Source organism: Salmo salar, chromosome ssa11, assembly GCF_905237065.1.
Source record: "Salmo salar chromosome ssa11, Ssal_v3.1, whole genome shotgun sequence".
In the NCBI taxonomy this organism is placed as follows: Eukaryota; Metazoa; Chordata; class Actinopteri; order Salmoniformes; family Salmonidae; genus Salmo; species Salmo salar.
The window spans coordinates 93,371,258-93,394,670 of record NC_059452.1 but is presented as its reverse complement, the minus strand read 5'-3'; the positions used below and the strand labels follow the sequence as shown (position 1 = coordinate 93,394,670).

General features: G+C 39.4%; 1 protein-coding gene across 5 annotated transcripts in view; it reads right to left on the bottom strand.

Annotated features, from left to right (window-relative positions):
- The window catches only part of zbtb20 (zinc finger and BTB domain containing 20), a 54,464-nt gene that overhangs the window by 28,775 nt on the left and 2,276 nt on the right, over window positions 1-23,413 (bottom strand). For 2 of the 5 annotated variants that reach the window (XM_014129336.2, XM_014129335.2), the window contains exon 2: window positions 21,387-21,493. The exons of 2 other annotated variants lie outside the window; for them this stretch is intronic. The gene's annotated coding sequence lies outside the window, so the exon portion shown is untranslated. Of the gene's footprint in view, window positions 1-3,340; window positions 3,352-21,386; window positions 21,494-23,413 lie in introns of those variants that run through there. One more of the 5 variants, XM_014129338.2, reaches the window with a different exon arrangement.

Below are 23,413 nucleotides of genomic sequence, written 5' to 3'. Positions count from 1 at the left end.
GCGTGATGGGACGAGGACATCCCGGCCAGCCAAACCCTCCCCTAACCCGGACGACGCTGGGCCAATTGTGTGCCGCCTCGTGGGTCTTCCGGTCGCGGCCGGCTGCGACACAGCCTGGGATTGAACCCGGGTCTGTAATCAAATGTATTATAAAATATATTTTGATTTGTTTAACACATTTTTGGTTACTACATGATTCCATATGTGCTATTTCATAGTTTTGATGTCTTCACTATTATTCTACAATGTAGAAAATATAAAAAATAAAGAAAAACCCTGGAATGAGTAGGTGTGTCCAAACCTTTGACTGGTACTGTATATCAATACTAAAATAGACAACATGGGGTTACTATGGAGCACCATAGTAAGACCTTACGATCAGTAACAGTCAACTGAGAAATACTGTAACACAAGGCATTCTTGAAGAAACACAAAAAGGCATTTAACTACACCCAGGGTGTGATTCTCAGGTTTACAGAGACTCTAAGCCATACATATGTGTGCATGGCCATAAACTGTAAAAGGCCAACTGTAGACGATGTGAGTGAGCATCCTCAGGTTTGTACTGTAGGTCCTCACAACTGTTCACAAAATGGAGGAAATTTCCATATATCAAATTCAAATAAAGTTTCCTAAAGGATAAATACCCATATTTGCTTTGAACCGTTGCACTGTGGTTTCCTCTTTTTGATGGTGGACAGTGCCTATAGTACAATACAAACAAATGTCTTCCTATTTTTTTGTCTTCCCTTTTCTTGCCATGTATCTTTCATCTATTGCAATCTATTTAATGAATGATCTTCATGAACATGATCATACACTATACTGTAGGAATATCATGTATTTGGTATTTTATTCGGATCCCCATTAGCTGTTGCTGAAGCGACTTTTCCTTGGTTAAAGCATTAAGCTTGATTAAACAGTAAACATTAGAAGAGGGGGTAACCAACAACCATTTTAATCATTCCAAGGAACCTTTAAAATATTTGACTCTGGGAAAATGTACTGGCATCAAGTAAAACAACTTGTATTAACTTTAAGAGTGACTAATCAAAAGGTAATGACTGCAACAGACAAACAAGACATAGCATGTGACGGTAATGAATACCGAATTGTCTCCATAAATGCTTTATGTCATTTATCTATTCATCAGATTTATTCTCTGCTTTTGGTTATCTTTCCCAGAGCAGCTCTGAGCATAGATATTTATTTTTCTAAAAAGGGCTTTATTTATCCTTGCATACTTTCCATTGTATTAGTAGGCCTATGCCTCTGGCAGACCAGCCAGATTAATGTAATTAAACACTGCTTTGTATAGATGTAGGATCTTAATTTGAGCCAGTATGCTACAGCAGGAAAATAATACAGCTGCAACAGGAAATATGAATTATTATGTGGATTATAATGATTGGACATTTTTGTAGGGGTTGATAGGAAAGTTATCCTGCAACAGGGTGATCAAATTAAGATCCTACATCTGTAGATGCACAGAAGCAGTCAAATACAACCTTTGGAAAAACAAAATATCATAAACTAAGAAAACACAATGTAACGTACAACCAAACGTTTCTTCTGCTGTCCACATATGATAAACCTTTTAGGCTCCACGTAGAACCCTCTGTGGAAAGGGTTATACAGTACATGGAACCCATATGGGTTCTACCTGGAACCAAAAGGGTTCGACCTGGATACATGCAGTGCTCCATTGCGAAAGAGATTCTTAGTTTCAATGGGACTCCCTGTTAAAATAAAGGTAAAATAAAGAAATGTGGACCTCTTCAACCTGTTTCCTAACAACCAAATACCTGTGGTTACACCACAGAAGTGACATACAGCGTCCCCTCTATGCCAATAGTTGTGATCCCCGCCATGAATAATGTTTGTTTCTCTATTGTTTTATCGAATTATAGTTTGAGGCACAGTAAATATAGCTATAAGCATGTGTTGCTGTTTGTTTTCCATATTGGACAAAATGGCACCATGTTTCCATAACGAGCCACTGCTGTGGTTTTAGGTCAAACAGCTCAACAGAAACAAGCCTTGGTTAGCCTAACCAACTACGCCACCAGCCATATTATTTTAATTTAGGGACTTTGCAAAACACCTTCCAATGATGCTAAGAACTAAGTCTGAAGCCATTGCTATTAGGGATGTGACAAGTGGACCATTTTTCTTAACGTTTAAACTGCAATTTTTGTATTGGGTTTCTTTTAAAACCATAAGAAAAAAAACATACAATTCCACGTCAATTCACAATGCAGAATAATGGTCCTATTACGTATGTAAGACCATTAGGGCCGGGCAATGAAGTTATATCTACCACAACCCTTTACAGACATAGAACACTGCTACAGTAGCATGTCAATAATTGATAACTTTTAAGACAATTTCAAAAAGTGCAGCATCAGAAGCATCTGTATCTTTTCAGACAGAATTCTGCCCTGGCATATAATGTTCTATTGTTTCCCTGACAACAAGACATGTTGCTGATTGATGTTCAGCTGTGTTGTTTATGTTTTTTTTATGGTAAGTTATGGTAACTTTAAAGTACTTTTTTAGGAAAGAGTGGTCTGTGCTCAGGCAGCAGGCAGGCTAGGATTGACAGGTCTGGTCGCTTAGTGATGAAAGTTAGTCCCGCTTCAGAAGCGGCATTACTTTACAGACAAGTAAAATGCCATTCATGTCTCCAGAGAAGGTTTTGTGTCAGCGTTGAAGAAGCCGTAGTGTTGCCTGCCCTAACAGGCAAGCAAACATGCTGTAGCCGGGGCGCTTTCAAGGGGCCACATACCATTATATCTGAAAAGGGTAATTGATACAGGCTACAGTATACCGGTAGCCTACTGTAATTTCATATTATGAGACAAAAACACCCCCACCCACTCAGCAACGAAGTGTAGCCTACACCGTGCTCGCAAGACTGGCCCGAATATACTGTATCAGTTCATGAATAGCCTAAGCTAGGATTTTCTACACGCAACAGACCGTATACTGAACACACACTAGTGTCATTCACGAAAAGAAGGAGCAGGCTGGCCAGCATGAGGGAGAGAGAGGAGGGGCAGACAGAACCGTGTGCATATGTCTTGGTAATCTGCATCTCGCAATGTCTTAATTGTATTGCATGCCTCGCAAATTCACCAAAGTAGCTTAAAGTTTGCCTCTTCCTCTCTGGTTTTATTTAAATTACACAACTTTCCCCAGGCCTTTATAGCCATATAGTCTAGTCAGGCTATAACACGGAAAATCATGTTTTGTGATAACTGCAATGTGATTTTAATTATGTGGAGGAAAAAACATCGTTTTTCGGTTTGGGATTTTTCTTAACGTTAAGGATCTCAACTCAATTTAAACGTTCACACCCCTAATTGCTATGCAACTGAAAAGATTTTGAGTGTTGCGTGGCAACAGCTGGAACAAACCAATGCAACACCCTAAATTGTCTTCTGACCCCTAATAATCCATACAATCACAATAAGATCCCAGCAGCTACCCTTGCGGACCCCTGATAAAGTTTAATGTGTAAGCACACTTGCCAGGACCGTAGTCACTGGTTAACATCTATGTGCGTACACTGCCTATACAGTATGCTCATTACCCAACACTGAGCAACTAAATGTCAGACCTATTCCTTTAGAATTTGAATTCAAGTACAATAGTACATTCTATAATAAAGAACATCATAGAGATGTACCATTCATCACACACACACATACACGCACAGTATGCACTCCCTCACTCACTTTTAACTTTAGCAAAATAATAGAAAGAACATTAAGGGGCCTTTTTCTAGTTATTTTTTAAAAGTGTCACAAAGTGCTGAAATCAAGAGGGAAATTTCACTAGTTTACAAAAGCCAGTGAATGCAGGTTTAATAGTGTGTTAACGTCAGGTTAGTGTCATTCTATGGTGACCTGATGACAAAGGCCTCTCCAGGGCCAGTTTTAGACAACACAAGCATATTTACTTCCTCCCTGGTCTCAGTTGCAATCTAGACATGTAAATCCACCTGCCTGAGCGTTGAAGTGAGGTGAATAGGGGCACAAAGGAGCAGACTAAGGGAAGCAGACTTCTGCTGCCCAGACTGCCACTCACAACAGTGATTCCATTTTAGCTGTGACACAGTGGGTGAGCAGCAGCCAGCTCCTACCTGCAGTGAATGCTAATCAGTCCAGGGGTCTCCCTCCTCCCTCCCCTGCCTTGGACGAAAGGGGCTGATGATGATCCTTCAAAATTAATTAGATCCTTTTTGGAGGCAGCCATTTTCTTCCACTACTTATGCCTCTGCCAAATCTGTATAATTTTGTATTTTCATCCCTGTTCAGAGGGAATCAAACTATACTATTATAATGCATTTATGTGTCTGATATTGATCTTCCCCAAGCCTTTCCACAGCTCTCCCTTTCTCTTTCTCTCGCTCTCTCTCTCCCTGCACTGCACTGTGTCCCTCTCTGTAGAGTTAGCTGTCAATAAGTCCCCAGAGGTCAGTTCGTCTGCTAGAAATCAGACACAATGCTCCAGACTGCCAGTGCCATGCCCTGCTGCCACAACAAAGACCACAGGAGGAAAAAAAGGAGGAGAGAAGGGAAGAGAGCAGCATCACCAGTCTGACTTCAGGTTAATCAGAGCTGCCTAGCCTGCCTTAATTAGTTGGCAACCTCATGAAGAATACTGCGCCAAATTTGGAAATCAGTTTAATCTAGGGGGAAAATGAAAAGAAGGTGGGGGTGCGGGATGGGGTTGAGGACAGAGATGAGAGGCGGGTTTGTGAAAGGAGACGATGTTAGCCATGTGAATAATATACATCTTGAATATGCAAATGTGACTTACAATACACACCACAAGCATATATTTTCTCCTTGATACATGTGAGCCTACAGAGGGATTTTAATGGAAATGAACCAACCCATTTGTTTCCTTGGGCGATGAATAATCTGCGATGTGTATTGTGTTGTGCCTACTGTACCATTCAGAAGGATATTCTGGCCTATTCTGATTCTATTTAGTGTTAACAGCAAACAGACAACGCAGCATGCAGTGTTTTGCTACTTTTTGTTGTGGCACATGAATACTATCAATAACTGTAAAGTAAAAGGAAATCTATCAAATCTGTAAAAACAATCTGGTTCAACCATCATTTCATCACGATTGTTATTTCTACTGCCAAAAATGAAGCCTAAGAAAAATGGGTCAGCTTTCAACACTTATGAATGGTAGGGTAAGTATTTGAACACTGACAAAATTGCCCCAAAACCTTTTTCACACCAGATTAAATAATTATAGTCACAAATGTCATAAGAGTAGCAAATGTGATTTAGACTTTAAAAAAAATTCTGTTACAATATTGTTGCTGTCACTGAGGTACAGTTTGACAGAGGTCAAACCCAGTGGGCAGCAGGCTTACTGTTTCATCACAGCCTTTCTATAGTTTGACATACATACATTCCAAAATGATTTGAATAACTTGAATAACAAAATACACATAGGTCTACATCTATTCATTCACCGCAGGGAGCCACATTGTACATCATCTGAACAATATGTATACCTCATCATCTGAACAATATGTACACCACATCATCTGAACAATATGTATACCTCATCATCTGAACAATATGTATACCACATCATCTGAACAATATGTATACCTCATCATCTGAACAATATGTATACCACATCATCTGAACAATATGTATACCACATCATCTGAACAATATGTATACCTCATCATCTGAACAATATGTATACCACATCATCTGAACAATATGTACACCACATCATATGAACAATATGTATACCACATCATCTGAACAATATGTATACCACATCATCTGAACAATATGTATACCTCATCATCTGAACAATATGTATACCTCATCATCTGAACAATATGTATACCACATCATCTGAACAATTTGTATACCACATCATCTGAACAATATGTATACCACATCATCTGAACAATATGTATACCTCATCATCTGAACAATATGTATACCACATCATCTGAACAATATGTATACCACATCATCTGAACAATATGTATACCACATCATCTGAACAATTTGTATACCACATCATATGAACAATATGTATACCACATCATCTGAACAATATGTATACCACATCATCTGAACAATTTGTATACCACATCATCTGAACAATTTGTATACCACATCTGAAGAATTTGTATACCACATCATCTGAACAATTTATATACCACATCATCTGAACAATTTGTATACCACATCATCTGAAGAATTTGTATACTACATCTGAACAATACTGCAAATGCCACTCTGATCTGAATAAATTATTGGCAATTGAATGTTCAGTTCTCTCCCAACAACATTCTGTTGGGTAATTAAATTAATGAGCAATATACAGTACTACATCTCTTATTACAGTTGAGTGGTTTAAAATCAAGCCCTTGTGCTATTAACTATAAACATGAAAATGACCTGATAATACACTCAATGCACCCATACTGGAAAACAACAACTCAATCTCAGGTTTTAATTGATTAACCTTTGGTCTGCATATGAACTCTGATGTCAGAAAATCCATCAAACAACATTAACAAAACACCTACACACAGCTTCAAAATATATAAAAATACCCCCCAAATAAGGCCACATTGTCGTGATGTGCTGTGTAGTCTAACATTCCTTACAAATGTTTCTAATTTTAATAACGTGTTGGCCAAAACGAAGTTGAAACATACACGATTGGCATGTTTATAAAGGTATAGTAATTGGTACAGTACGTGCCAATACTACAGGCCATTTAAGTCAAAGCAATACCACCACTCAAAACATGAGAATGATTTCATAAATGATAAATGAGATGATTGCCGCCCCCGCCCCCAACAAAAAGAGGGTTAGGTCATGATTGCCCCTGCCCGACCCCTGAGGGTTAGGTAATGATTGCCCCTGCCCGACCCCTGAGGGTTAGGTAATGATTGCCCCTGCCCGACCCCCTGAGGGTTAGGTAATGATTGCCCCTGCCCGACCCCTGAGGGTTAGGTAATGATTGCCCCTGCCCGACCCCTGAGGGTTAGGTAATGATTGCCCCTGCCCGACCCCTGAGGGTTAGGTAATGATTGCCCCTGCCCGACCCCTGAGGGTTAGGTAATGATTGCCCCTGCCCGACCCCTGAGGGTTAGGTAATGATTGCCCCTGCCCGACCCCTGAGGGTTAGGTCATGTTCTAATCTAAGGTAATCTTACTCAATTGTTAATGTTCTTTGGTCATTTGAATCTTTGAAAACAATGTATAGCTTCAAAAAAAATGTTTTATCATTAGCACTGTCAATCCATGCATCCATATCTATGAATGTCACAGCGGTTACATTTCCCTGGTCAATCCCTCAGATTACCAAACGAAGGCAGGGTGAGGCTGTTGATATGACTGACTAGAATTACAACAAAATGTTAGGTTAGGAACTCACCAAACATTGTAGAAAGCTATTGCCATAGCATCTCAGAAATGAAGCCCTACTGAGAAGTTACGTTATGCATCAATCTATAACATATTCACAACCCTTGACTTTTTCCACATTCTGTTTTGTTACAGCCTGAATTTACAGCCTGGATTACGTTTAGATTTTTTTTTGTCACTGGCATACACACAATACCCCATAATGTCAAAGTGGTATTATGTTCTTCAAAATTTCTACAAATTAATTACAAATTAAAAGCTGAAAAGTCGTGAGTCAATAAGTATTCAATAAGTATTCAACCGAGATACTGACAGGTGCATGGATACCAACGTTCAGAGTTGGTATCCATGCAATACCTGCATGGATAGCTTCCAGATAATGAGAAACGTATCTCCTGATCACCACATGGACACAGTTTCCCATGATCTTGAGATAACAAAGGTAAAGAGTCGTTTGTTTGAATGGCCATATTAAAAGACTTCAGTAGTGATGTCAACACTTGATGTTCCACCAGGGGGCAGTGTAGCCAACGTTTTTTATTTAACCTTTATTTAACTAGGCAAGTCAGTTAAGAACAAATTCTTATTTACAAAGACAGCCTCGCCCGCCAAATCCTAACCCGGACGATGCTGGGCCAATTGTGATACAGCCTGGAACTGACCCAGGGTCTGTAGTGACGCCTCTAGCACTGAGATGCAGTGCCTTAGACCGCTGACCCAGGGTCTGTAGTGACGCCTCTAGCACTGAGATGCAGTGCCTTAGACCGCTGACCCAGGGTCTGTAGTGGCGCCTCTAGCACTGAGATGCAGTGCCTTAGACCGCTGACCCAGGGTCTGTAGTAACGCCTCTAGCACTGAGATGCAGTGCCTTAGACCGCTGACCCAGGGTCTGTAGTGACGCCTCTAGCACTGAGATGCAGTGCCTTAGACCGCTGACCCAGGGTCTGTAGTGACGCCTCTAGCACTGAGATGCAGTGCCTTAGACCGCTGACCCAGGGTCTGTAGTGACGCCTCTAGCACTGAGATGCAGTGCCTTGAGACCGCTGACCCAGGGTCTGTAGTGACACCTCTAGCACTGAGATGCAGTGCCTTAGACCGCTGACCCAGGGTCTGTAGTAACGCCTCTAGCACTGAGATGCAGTGCCTTAGACCGCTGACCCAGGGTCTGTAGTGGCGCCTCTAGCACTGAGATGCAGTGCCTTAGACCGCTGACCCAGGGTCTGTAGTGACGCCTCTAGCACTGAGATGCAGTGCCTTAGACCGCTGACCCAGGGTCTGTAGTAACGCCTCTAGCACTGAGATGCAGTGCCTTAGACCGCTGACCCAGGGTCTGTAGTAACGCCTCTAGCACTGAGATGCAGTGCCTTAGACCGCTGACCCAGGGTCTGTAGTAACGCCTCTAGCACTGAGATGCAGTGCCTTAGACCGCTGACCCAGGGTCTGTAGTAACGCCTCTAGCACTGAGATGCAGTGCCTTAGACCGCTGACCCAGGGTCTGTAGTAACGCCTCTAGCACTGAGATGCAGTGCCTTAGACCGCTGACCCAGGGTCTGTAGTAACGCCTCTAGCACTGAGATGCAGAGCCTTAGACCGCTGACACAGGGTCTGTAGTAACGCCTCTAGCACTGAGATGCAGTGCCTTAGACCGCTGCGCCACTAGGGAGCCCAATGTGACTTGCTACTCAAGCACAAAGTGGACGTAGGCGTTCTTCTTGATCAACTTGTTCCTCCACATGCCAACCCCACTATTGAATAGGACTAATTTAGTGGCGTAAAGTACTTAAGTAAAAATACTTGAAAGTTATACTTAAGTAGTTTTTGGGGGTATCTGTACTTTACTATTTATAATTTTGACAACTTTTACTTCACTACATTTTTAAAGAAAATGATGTACTTTTTACTCCACTAATTTTACCTGAAACTCACAAGAACTCGTAACATTTTGAATCCTTAGCAGGACAAGAAAATTGTCTAATTCACACACTTATCAAGAGAACATCCCTGGTCATCCCTCCTGCCTCTGATCTGGTGGACTCACTAAACAGAGAACATCCCTGGTCATCCCTCCTGCCTCTGATCTGGAGGACTCACTAAACAGAGAACATCCCTGGTCATCCCTCCTGCCTCTGATCTGGTGGACTCACTAAACAGAGAACATCCCTGGTCATCCCTCCTGCCTCTGATCTGGAGGACTCACTAAACAGAGAACATCCCTGGTCATCCCTCCTGCCTCTGATCTGGAGGACTCACTAAACAGAGAACATCCCTGGTCATCCCTCCTGCCTCTGATCTGGTGGACTCACTAAACAGAGAACATCCCTGGTCATCCCTCCTGCCTCTGATCTGGAGGACTCACTAAACAGAGAACATCCCTGGTCATCCCTCCTGCCTCTGATCTGGAGGACTCACTAAACAGAGAACATCCCTGGTCATCCCTCCTGCCTCTGATCTGGTGGACTCACTAAACAGAGAACATCCCTGGTCATCCCTCCTGCCTCTGATCTGGTGGACTCACTAAACAGAGAACATCCCTGGTCATCCCTCCTGCCTCTGATCTGGAGGACTCACTAAACAGAGAACATCCCTGGTCATCCCTCCTGCCTCTGATCTGGTAGACTCACTAAACACAAGCTTAGTTTGTAAATGATATCTGATTGTTGGTGCGTGCCCCTGGCTATCCGTCAATTAAAAATAAAAAGATGCCGCCTGGTTAGCTTAATACAAGGAATTTGAAATGATTTATACTTTTACTTTTGACACATAAGTATATTTTGGCAATTACATTTACTTTTGATACTTAAGTATATTTAAAACCAAATACTTGTAGAGTTTTACTCAAGTACTATTTTACAGGGTGACTTTCACTTTTACTTGAGTCATTTTCTATTAAGGTAGATTTACTTTTACTCAAGTAGGACAATTGGTTACTTTTTCCACCACTGGACTAATTCTCAGCACAAAGACTACTAGACCAAGCTACGTAGTAGGCTACATGAGGTATGTGAACAGGGCTGCTGTACATTTCATTTGAATGCTCTTACTTGCGATGGATATATTGCTATATATATTGGAATTATTGGATTACCAGTCTGATGTTGAAAAACTGTTCACGTGAGCTTCCAAGTCGGAAATACAAGTGGGAGAATCTGGTATCATCTTTGTGCCCCTAGTTTACAAGTCGTGACGTTTCATGATAAGATAGCTAATTCATTAACCAACCTCAGCTAGCTGGCTAACTCACTGTTATTGTCAATCTCATTGATCCAAAATCATTCAGACTTCAAAAGTACTTCAACACAATGAAGTCTAATGAATAACTTAATAACTTTAAATTACACCCTGAAGCAGATAAGTCTGTATTGCTGAATTATTTTCCTTAATTACAGTCTCCAATCCACCATTACTGTATAGTTAATTTGCAAAAATTTGGTAGATAATAGCTGATTTTGCTGTTTTTTCCAACAATGACCAATGCAAATGTTTGCAAGAAAAACAAGATAAAGGTACAGAACTCGTCGAAAATATTGAAAATACTAAGATGATTACGTGACACAGATATGCTATTATAGTGAACTATTCCTTTAAAAGCACATAGATTAGGTCAGAGTTCGACCAAAATGAGCATCTATATAGTGACAAGTGACTGGAATAAATTTCCACAAAGGCAGAAAGCAGGTGGGAGGAGGCGGGAATATTTTAGCCAATTCGCAGGTTCGCATGTGAACAACAGGCACAACAACAGGCACAAAGTTGCAACCTAAAAATGACAAAACTTCTATTTGATCAAATAAGTTTCATGTAGCAAATTAGCAATTACATTTTATGATGACAAAACTCGACACTCTCCCATTGACCTGCAAAGCAAAAAATCCCCACTTCTACTTGATAACGGTTTATTTTCATGGTGGAAAGATTTTGGGCGAAGTCAGCCCTCTTGCTTCGCCTCTTCCTCTCTGGCTTCCCCAGAATCTCCTCATTGCCACCTATAAAAATGTACCTACATTTAGGCTACTGTTTATTTGTGTATTTCACACTATGTTGGGGTAAAAATCTGATAATAATGCTTGTATGGATGTCGTCCCCAATACCTGCATTATACATAAAAAAGGTGCAACTTCCACCAATCGATTTCAAGCTTATCCAAACGGTAGTTAGCATTTAGCAAAAAAAAAAAAAAACACCACCCAAAATGGACAACATCTAAATTTCATGCTGCAAAAACAGCAAAATATATCCAAATCGGATTTTAGTAACCACATTCAGATTTGGGTTCAAATACTATTTAGGGTATTTCATAGACATTTTGGTTTAAGTATTTTGTTGTTTCTTCTTTGAAAATACAAGTAGTTGAATATTGGATTGTATTTGTAGATACACTTGGAAAGTATTGGCATATTTGAAAATACTCAAATACACAGACAAGTGTATTTTCAAATAAAAATATTTAAATACTACATGCATTTGAACCCAGGTCAGTTTGCTCCTAGGGGTATTTGAAATAAGTCTTTGGAAATAAGTATTTGAAAATCGTTTTGGCTATTTATAGAAAGTTATTTGAAAATATTTTCAAATACTTCAAATAGAGGTAGCTCAGTGGCAGTCGGTGCCTTACAAAATAAGGAAGGACAATTTTTTGTTGTTGATGAGATTGGCCTCATTTCTATTACAGCATATTTCTATTATTCCATTCACCCAGTTCAATTAATATCGATAGATTTAGGCTACTACATGATATTCAAATTTTCCCTTTACCCATCATGAAGTTTCTACAACCTAGCCTATGAATGAAAGTTTACAACCTCGGTGCACACAGGTTGAGAGCATACACCCCTGATCACACATAAACACAGTTCACTTTCATAGCAGCCACATTGTATTCCTTCTCGCATCAGCTGTATATGACAAGGAGAAAAAAAACTTTTCAAGCCAAACCAAGCCATTGTCAACATAGCTAAGGCGTTTGTAAACCCGTTACAGTGTATAGTCAGTAAGCAGTTTATCAGTTAAATCGGTGGGCCCCGGTGGCAATAACACCCCTTGTACTTTGTTCCTAGTATTAATTAATTCGCATTCATGACATTTTATCATAAATACTTACGCATATCTCAATTGTCTTGAATATCTTAACAATCATTAAGATCTGAACTCAAAACAAAGTTGAGGCTCAACCATTAATTATTGTCAAACCATTGACCAAGTTAATCTTGCAGTAGGCTTACTACATACTAGTAAAACCAGTCAATATCAGGATGCTGTTTGAATCCCATGATTGGTTGCCTTTCAATATGCTAACTTTATTGGGTTTGGGTTTTTCACAAAGTCATTCAAAAGATTAAGCATTTGACCATTCATGGACAGTCTTTAAAATACTTTAAGTCAGAAGCAGATAGTTGCACAAATAAGTCTTATTATTTAGGCATGGCAGGTGTCCATAGCAACGGCTAAATTTGGAGGGGGAAAAAAAGGAAAATATATATTCAAGAGAAACAGTAATCACTTGTACTATAGGACGTAATGAGGAATCTGAAAAAACAATCATAGATTTTACATTCAAAGCGCGATGTCAATGCTTTACACCATACCACACTCCAAAGCCATACACAACATAGACTTCTGAAGACGGGTATGTTGTATGAAAGAGATACAGTGCCACTGTATCTTGTTAGCTCTCATAACCTTTGACCTCTCTATAATTGTTATGCTTGCAGATGAAATCTCGCCTTACTTTGGTGCCAATGGCCTGCTGGCCAGTTTCTCATGCAGCTTCTGTAACGATCTACAAAAGTTTAGTCCCAATTACACATTGCATCAGAGATAGAGAACATTTAAAAACACACATACACAAACATACACTAATAAAGTATTTGTCATTCAGGAAACAAAGGTATTGTTTTCTGTTATTGCAGAATGGGTAGATGCATACTGACAATCTGAAAATATAAGGTCTTTATAAACTTGACCCATAGATTAATAACTGTGTTGCAAGGGTAACTTGTTAAGAAAGCCAGCTATTTCACAATAATGAAGCCACGAGCCAGAAGCTCATTGCTTGTTTCAGAAAATAGCGCCGTGATTTAGGCTAATAGCAAGGGTGAACTATCAAGAGACAAACATACTGTATAATCTGTGATGACTACAGTGTTGTACTAAAAGTTTACTAATCCATTAAACCATAAACCAATTTATAATGACAGAGGGACTCTTAAAAAGTCCCTAAATAAGACAAATTTGACAAACCTGGTAAAATAAAGTTTAAATTATATTATATAAAGAGGTATGTAGGCTAATCGTGAACACAAATATTTTGTTGTTGATCAACAGAAACTGTTAAGAAAAGCGCAACAACCAAATTATGAAATAGTTTAAGTCTAGCTGCTATCATCTTCACAAGACGACATGCCAAATGTACTGTATTTCTTAAATCAATACATTTAATGACAATACATTTGAGTGTGATTTAGGCTAGGTAGCAAAATACTATCATTTGCACAACCACTGGATAATGTGTAAGGCCGTTGCAGACACAAATAGTCAGTGAACAAATAAAACCTTGACCAGCTACATGTACTGCACCTTCAGAAAGTATTCATACCCCTCACCTTATTCCACATTTTGTTGTGTTACAGCCTTACATCTATTCACACTGTCAATTAGGTTAGTATTGTGGAGTAAGTACAATGTTGTTGATCCATCCCCAGTTTTCTCCTATCACAGCCATTAAAACTATGTAACTGTTTTAAAATCACCATTGGCCTCATAGTGAAATCCCTGATGCGGTTTCCTTCCTCTCCGGCAAATGAGTTAGGAAGGACGCCTGTATCTTTGTAGTGACTGGGTGTATTGATACACCATCCAAAGTAGAATAAAAAAACTTCACCATACTCAAAGGGATATTCATGTATTTTTACCCATCTACCAATAGGCCCCCTTATTTGTGAAAATGCCTCACTGCTTGACTGAGGGACCTTACCGACAATTGTATGTGTGGGATACAGAGATGAGGTAGTCATTCAAAAATCATGTTCAAAACTATTATTGCACACAGAGTGAGTCCATCGAACTTATTACATGACATGTTAAGCACATTTTTACTGGAGGCAAAAGAAATGAACACCTGTTTAGGCAAGGTGCTGGCTAGCGGGGTAGAACACCTGTTTAGGCGAGGTGCTGGCTAGCGGGGTAGAACACCTGTTTAGGCGAGGTGCTGGCTAGCGGGGTAGAACACCTGTTTAGGCGAGGTGCTGGCTAGCGGGGTAGAACACCTGTTTAGGCGAGGTGCTGGCTAGCGGGGTAGAACACCTGTTTAGGCGAGGTGCTGGCTAGCGGGGTAGAACACCTGTTTAGGCGAGGTGCTGGCTAGCGGGGTAGAACACCTGTTTAGGCGAGGTGCTGGCTAGCGGGGTAGAACACTTGAAAAAGAAAAGGAGAGGCGCACACTCTAGGAGCTCAGATGCAAAAATGTAATAACCTAATAACTAACGTTTCAACAGACAAGCTGTCTTCATCAGGGTATAATGACAAACACTGCAGGTCACTAGTTTATATCGTTTCAAAGGACACACAGGTGTCTTTAATCATGGCTGGGTGTGGCTTGATTTCATTGGTTAATTTACAGATATAAATAGAACATATAAAAAGCATGAATGGATAACATATGATCATAGATACAATTTGGCTACATAAGACCACAAACATTTACAATGGATAGCAAAATCACAATAATCTAAATGTTTACTCCTGAACTTATTAAGGATTGCCATAACAAAGGGGTTGAATACTTATTGACTTAAGACATTTGAGCTTTTCATTTGTTATTCATATGTAAAAAAAAATATTCAAAAAACATAATTCCACTTTGACATTATGTGCTATTGTATGCAGACTAGAGACAAAAAAATCTAAATGTAATACATTTTAAATTCAGGCTGTAACACAACAAAATGTGGAAAAAGTAAAGTGGTGTGAGTACTTTCTGAAGGAACTGTATATGTCATTATGCCAAATATTTCCTTGGGCTAAATGTAATTGTCCTTTTCAGTGTAAAATGTCCTACAGCAGGCCACCATAGCTTGCATGAACATATTGCCATTAATTATCCCACACAGCAAAACAATCGATAAGAGATTAAACACGTAAGACAAGCTGCTTTTACTGTGCAAGACATGCAAGTTGATACAACATGTAAAGGCAAGTAGAGAGCAGAAATTCTTAGAAACAAACATGGTTCACTTGAAAGAAAAATAACAGTGTGTCTGGATCGTAAGGCCATATCCCCATTGTTACCTGTTCTCTCTTACCCTTACAAGAAAGCACACGTGTCAAAATCTGCCTAAAATGTTAGCTACCTAGATGTTTAATTGTCTGAATCAGTCAGCACACCTTCCTAAAAATAATACCGGGAAGCAAGCTTCTATAAAGTGTCTATGATCAGTATAATTTGATAATCGTGATTCATTTCATGCAGGAAGTGTTCGTAAAGAACAATAATGCAGAAATCGGAGACCGTCTGTTTCTTCAGTGGATACTCATTAGGAAAAGATAGATTTGTTTGTGCATAAACAAATAGGATTTCATAATAATAGCAGGTCTAACTGTTTTCATGGGTAAAACAAAACATCTAAAGATATGACTGTCAGCTATTTCCAAAAAAACGAATTGCTACCCTATTAATAATAAAGTAACAATGAGGTGTGGAAAGTCCTAATAGCCTTTACTTTTGTGGGTCAACTCTGGCTTTACAACACAAATGCCATTGTGTCGATAATACGTCTCAGGTTTTTCCACTGCACACCAATGTCACTGTGCCTTTTTTAATGACCTGTAGGCTAGTCCGTCATACAATTTTGGCCACTATGCTGAGTGTTTTTCACTAGCATGGGGCCTAAACGTCTTTTCAGGAGGCCTAGGTGTAAACAAATAGAATATAAACTTACTCTGGCATTATCCACAAAAAGTTACAGAAGAGTCTCTATTTTATTTATTTTCTTAAACCATCTCCAGATACTTTCCCTTTTGAATACACAGTGATCTAACCATGACTTGTAGAAAACCATATGGGTAGAAGGGTTAGCTAAGGACACACATGCACCTTGGCAAACATACAATTTCCCTATTAGAAACCAAGATATATTTTTGGCATCAGTGAAATTCCTGAGCCCTTGTGTATGTTTAAAGAGTAAGATGGAGAAGAAAGTATTTACATGCCCCTGTCTTTAGCCCAAATAAAATACATGTTTAAGGAATTCAAGCACATCACAATACGTTTGACAAAGAAAGTACAGAGACACTACCGTACAGGATAAAATAGATTCTGAAACAATAAATGGCTGTACGTTACAAAGTCCTTAGATCTTCACATGAGAGAAATGACAATCTACCTTAAAGTTCACTAAATATTTTAACAAGTGTTAGTGCTATGTTTGCCAATCCTATGACACCCCCACTGTGGTATTTTTTTTGGGGGGGGAGTGCTGAGAAAATGCATGGTTTGAATAATAATGTTTATTTTTTGTTTTTTTTACTCAAACTTGTCTAACAAATCACATTACATAAAAAAGGAAATGTTATTTTCCATGGTGCGGCTTGGCTGCAGCGTGGGTTTGGTTGAATTCACCCTATCTATCTGACGATCAAGCCGATTCACTGTACATTTTAAGAAGCAGTCACCTTAGATCTGGCACAGAAAACTGACTGACAGAGTACTGGCAAATAAATAAACTAGAATATTGCCTAACTGAAATCCTTTCAACAAATTCTCACCGATACTTGATGAACCAGTTGGGTTTTGCCATCTCAAGTATTATTTGAGTTATATGACCATTTCTCAGGTCAGGATTAGACGGCTAAGTGACTGTCACAGGGTAAGAATGTTAACAGCAGCCAGCAATCTGCTCAGATAGCTTGAACGCCAACTAACCAGTCAATTACCAGAGTTTGGTAGTTTACAAGCTTGTCACTATTGTGAAGTTTAATAGTTTTGTCAAATAAATGATCAAGCCTAGTGATCACATAGTGTTGTGGTTTTACCCTCCTCCATATTTTCCATCAGTAACATGTGTTAACGACTCTACTTCCTGTGAAAATAGAGTAACTCCCATAGCACTGGTTGTAGTACACTTAGCAATGGAAGGCACATACCCCTCAACTTTCTTTCCAACACTTTCACATGACGTAGACACACGCTTATTACCTCCTTGGCCTACTAGGCATATGTCCTTGGCAGTAGTCAAATAATGGTTGCTAATGGCAACGACACTACAATACGCTAAGTACAAAAGTTTTAAACAGCAAATACAAAACTAGGAATGTTTAAATAATTACAAATCATATCAACAGCCAAAATACAAGTCCACCAACTTCTATGTAGCAGAGTGTGGCAACATTTCTGCATGTAGGCTAGGCCTGTGAGAGAAATCTGTGTCACACAATGTAGGGAAAATAGCACTATTAAGCTTAAATCATTTCATAGAGGATATGCTCAGACAATTACTACTGAATAAAATATTTTAAGCTCACTTTTCCTCCTCTGCTTGAACTTTAGGTAAAGGCTACTCTTTACATGTTCATATTCCAAAGGGCTGCTACTCTGTTCTTTATTTGACTCTTATTATTATCTATCCTGATGTCTAGTCACTTTACCCTGAATGCATGTACATATCTACCTCAAATACCTTATTATTATCTATCCTGATGTCTAGTCACTTTACCCTGCCTTCATGTACATATCTACCTCAAATACCTTATTATTATCTATCCTGATGTCTAGTCACTTTACCCTGAATGCATGTACATATCTACCTCAAATACCTTATTATTATCTATCCTGATGTCTAGTCACTTTACCCTGAACGCATGTACATATCTACCTCAAATACCTTATTATTATCTATCCTGATGCCTAGTCACTTTACCCTGAACGCATGTACATATCTACCTCAAATACCTTATTATTATCTATCCTGATGTCTAGTCACTTTACCCTGAACGCATGTACATATCTACCTCAAATAGCTTATTATTATCTATCCTGATGTCTAGTCACTTTACCCTGAACGCATGTACATATCTACCTCAAATACCTTATTATTATCTATCCTGATGCCTAGTCACTTTACCCTGAACGCATGTACATATCTACCTCAAATACCTTATTATTATCTATCCTGATGTCTAGTCACTTTACCCTGAACGCATGTGCATATCTACCTCAAATACCTTATTATTATCTATCCTGATGTCTAGTCACTTTACCCTGAACGCATGTACATATCTACCTCAAATACCTTATTATTATCTATCCTGATGTCTAGTCACTTTACCCTGAACGCATGTACATATCTACCTCAAATACCTTATTATTATCTATCCTGATGCCTAGTCACTTTACCCTGAACGCATGTACATATCTACCTCAAATACCTTATTATTATCTATCCTGATGTCTAGTCACTTTACCCTGCCTTCATGTACATATCTACCTCAAAAACCTTATTATTATCTATCCTGATGCCTAGTCACTTTACCCTGAACGCATGTGCATATCTACCTCAAATACCTCGTACTTCTGCACATTGATCTGGTACTCCTTGTATATAGCTCCACATTGATCTGGTACTCCTTGTATATAGCTCCACATTGATCTGGTACTCCCTGTATATAGCTCCACATTGATCTGGTACTGGTACTCCCTGTATATAGCTCCACATTGATCTGGTACTCCCTGTATAGAGCTCCACATTGATCTGGTACTGGTACTCCCTGTATATAGCTCCACATTGATCTGGTACTCCCTGTATATAACTCCACATTGATCTGGTACTCCCTGTATATAGCTCCACATTGATCTGGTACTGGTACTCCCTGTATATAGCTCCACATTGATCTGGTACTCCCTGTATATAACTCCACATTGATCTGGTACTCCCTGTATATAGCTCCACATTGATCTGGTACTGGTACTCCCTGTATATAGCTCCACATTGATCTGGCACTCCCTGTATATAGCTCCACATTGATCTGGTACTCCTTGTATATAGCTCCACATTGATCTGGTACTCCCTGTATATAGCTCCACATTGATCTGGTACTGGTACTCCCTGTATATAGCTCCACATTGATCTGGTACTCCCTGTATAGAGCTCCACATTGATCTGGTACTGGTACTCCCTGTATATAGCTCTACATTGATCTGGTACTCCCTGTATATAGCTCCACATTGATCTGGTACTCCCTGTATATAGCTCCACATTGATCTGGTACTGGTACTCCCTGTATATAGCTCCACATTGATCTGGTACTCCCTGTATATAGCTCCACATTGATCTGGTACTCCCTGTATATAGCTCCACATTGATCTGGTACTCCCTGTATATAACTCCACATTGATCTGGTACTCCCTGTATATAGCTCCACATTGATCTGGTACTGGTACTCCCTGTATATAGCTCCACATTATCTGGTACTCCCTGTATATAGCTCCACATTGATCTGGTACTCCCTGTATATAGCTCCACATTGATCTGGTACTGGTACTCCCTGTATATAGCTCCACATTGATCTGGTACTCCCTGTATATAGCTCCACATTGATCTGGTACTGGTACTCCCTGTATATAACTCCACATTGATCTGGTACTGGTACTCCCTGTATATAGCTCCACATTGATCTGATACTGGTACTCCCTGTATATAACTCCACATTGATCTGGTACTCCCTGTATATAACTCCACATTGATCTGGTACTGGTACTCCCTGTATATAGCTCCACATTGATCTGGTACTGGTACTCCCTGTATATAGCTCCACATTGATCTGGTACTCCCTGTATATAGCTCCACATTGATCTGGTACTCCCTGTATATAGCTCCACATTGATCTGGTACTCCCTGTATATAACTCCACATTGATCTGGTACTCCCTGTATATAGCTCCACATTGATCTGGTACTCCCTTATATAGCTCCATTCTCGTGTATTTTATTTTATTCTTCTTGTGTTACTATTTTCTTTTTAAAACTCTGCATTGTTGGGAAGGGCTCATAATCAAGCATTTCACTGTAAAGTCCTCACAAGTTGTATTCGGGTGCATGTGACAAATAAAATTATATTTTTTAAGTATCATTAAGAGGACATGATATGGTAATGTATACTTGTTACTGAATTTTACACATCTTCAAATTGTCAGGATATATTTCAGGACTAAAATGAGCTATTTCCAGCATGACATCTTAAAGCGTGCTCCTGAAAGGCCTATAATGGGCTTTCAAAAAAATGACCAATATTGTCATCCGTGCCCCAGATTACACACGATTATACGTTTCTTAGTTGATTATAGCCTAATGCTCAAATATCATTACATAATGTGTCGGGGAACCTCAGTCTCACATTTACTGATTTACTCAGCCAATGAGAACAACACTGCTGTTGTTTAGCTAATTGAGGGTTTTCTATGTCTTCAGTTTAAAGGCTTGCTGTGCTGAAGAGAAGGGGAGGCCCCAGCGTTCTGCGGAGGGGAGGCACTATAAGAGTGGGTCCTCCATTTACAAATATCTCAATATGTCAATATTTGAGTGACCAGTTGCCAGAGAGATGACAGCTGGGCTTGCTAACCCTGGAGAACACTCTCTGCAAGGAGGCAGCTTTGATTGAACATCAGGCTTCTAAGTTGGTTGGACGTTGGAACTATGAAAACTGAGAGGCTGAAACCTTTCTATGTGCTTGAGCAAAAGAGGAGAGGAAGTCATACTAAAACTGCAAATACATTTTTTCCTCTAGCTTTGTAATAGTTACAATCCATTAACAAATACATTTCTAAACAAGATTTGGAACCCATTGCTTGATTATGGAATGAACTACACAAACAAGCACGTGGTACCCTTGAGAGCTGAAGGGTATACCATTACATTTTCATCATACTTTTGTTCTGTTAGCACAAATAGGCTACATGGCTTACCTTTCAATTTAAACTGGACGCCTCCGAAACCTCCCCACCTGGCAATGACATCCCAGATCACATTTGATGTCCTGGCAGTGCCTTCGTGAGCCAATCCAGAACTATCGCTATGGACAAAATACTGAATCAATTATTGCATTTAATAGTTTTTTTGTTGTGATTGCTCATATGAAGAGTTCGTGTAAGACATTGGTTTGCAAACAAACTCCTTGAACTCTGCTAGCCTCTCTAAATTGTAGCCAGAAGAAACAGGTTTTTCCTTCACAAACTGAAAATATGTTGTGATAGTTGTAGGTACTATGTAACGATGTGCATGTAGTTACACTGTTATTGTTATTACAATTACAATGGGACAACTGGGCCAGTTTACTATCTGTTGTGGTTCAATTAATACACTCTGTATGAAAATCAGATTCAACAGAAATGGAACAGCATAGATGGATGTTGGATGCCAAACTCTCTCTAAAGAATAGGCCTAAATGAGCCAGTAAACAACAACCAATTGCAATACTTCACGATACTGGCACTTATTACAACAACTACAATTTCATCCATCATAGCATACTCTGCACACATCCTCAAATCACTACAATAGTGGATGTTTTCAGTCCAAACTTGCCATATCAAACCAAAATAGTTAACATAAAATAGCATCTCTCCATCTCATCATCAAAGCGAAAATGGATCATGATACAGAAAAATTAGAGGGTACAATTATTCTTTAGAATGTACATTTGAGTTATGAGTTTTATCTTAGCTCAAGATGTGTATCAGTAAGCTCCTTGTCAACAGGCATTTCAAACAAAGGATACCTCAATGTATGTTTGCTATACTACAGTTCAGCACACATGATACTATTCTTCATCATGTATATAGAAAACAGCCTATGATTCACGTGATCATTTAGTGAAGATCTATTAGCCATATGTAGGACTATACCAATTTCAGGATTCTGTGAAGGGATTGTTATCCAAAGTTTGCAGGACTTAGGCCTCCAATGCAGCATAGGCCCAACAATGAGACATGATGGCATCAGTCCAAAGAAAGGCTGCGAATTAATCTTGAATATGTTTTCACTTCATAAAGGCCTGTGTAAGATTTAGGTTACACCTGTCAACTATATAACCTCATGAAAATCACAGAGTTATAGGTGCTTAGCAATTCACACCTCTCTGAAAGCACAGACTGCATACCAGCAATTTACGGCACCCTCAATAATATTAATACTAATAATAATAATAATAATAGTAATTGAACATCCATAGTGATACTTCTGAGCCCAATTGTTTTTATATATCCACAAAATATCTGATCGCAATTTAACGTTCATTGGGTGTGGTCTATGACGTCACAAGAACGACCAAATTACATGTATTTAGGAGGAGATGCGACACGCAACACACGCATGTCAGTAGCAGCCAGTGTACATGTGCGGTCAAACGTGTGGCCGGTCATCCATCACAACTCACAGTGCCAAGCAAAGTTTCTGTTGTGGAGTTACCGGTATATCAAGCTATATAAAGTAGGCCTATTATATATAGTCTATAGGACAGAAAATACTCAATAGTAGTCTATAACCATTAGTAAGTAGGCGGTGAATGGGATACAAGCCGAACCGAAACAAGTTCTACTTAAAAATGTAATTATCCGAAAAGGACATTGTGAACAATCTCTAACTGATTCAATAAAGTTTGACATAATGGACGACGTGATATAGCCCTACAGTAGCCTATTATTCACCCAAAAAACCCTTCAACCTGCAACATTTGTACCATTATGGAAAATTGATATTTCAGCGAAAAAAATGTAGATGTTAGATATGATCATATAGTGTAGTCCGAGTTTGGTCTAATATTGAGCAAGTCAACACATAGGCCTACCGAGGAGGCTCATACTGAGTCAATCGTGCCTCCAAGGTCATCTCTTTGAGTGTTTCAAATGTGCTGTCGTGAGTCCTATCTTTTGCAATCACCTCAAAAGATTCGAAGATTGATGTTTCTCTGCCGTTTCATTCTAATAGGCTATAC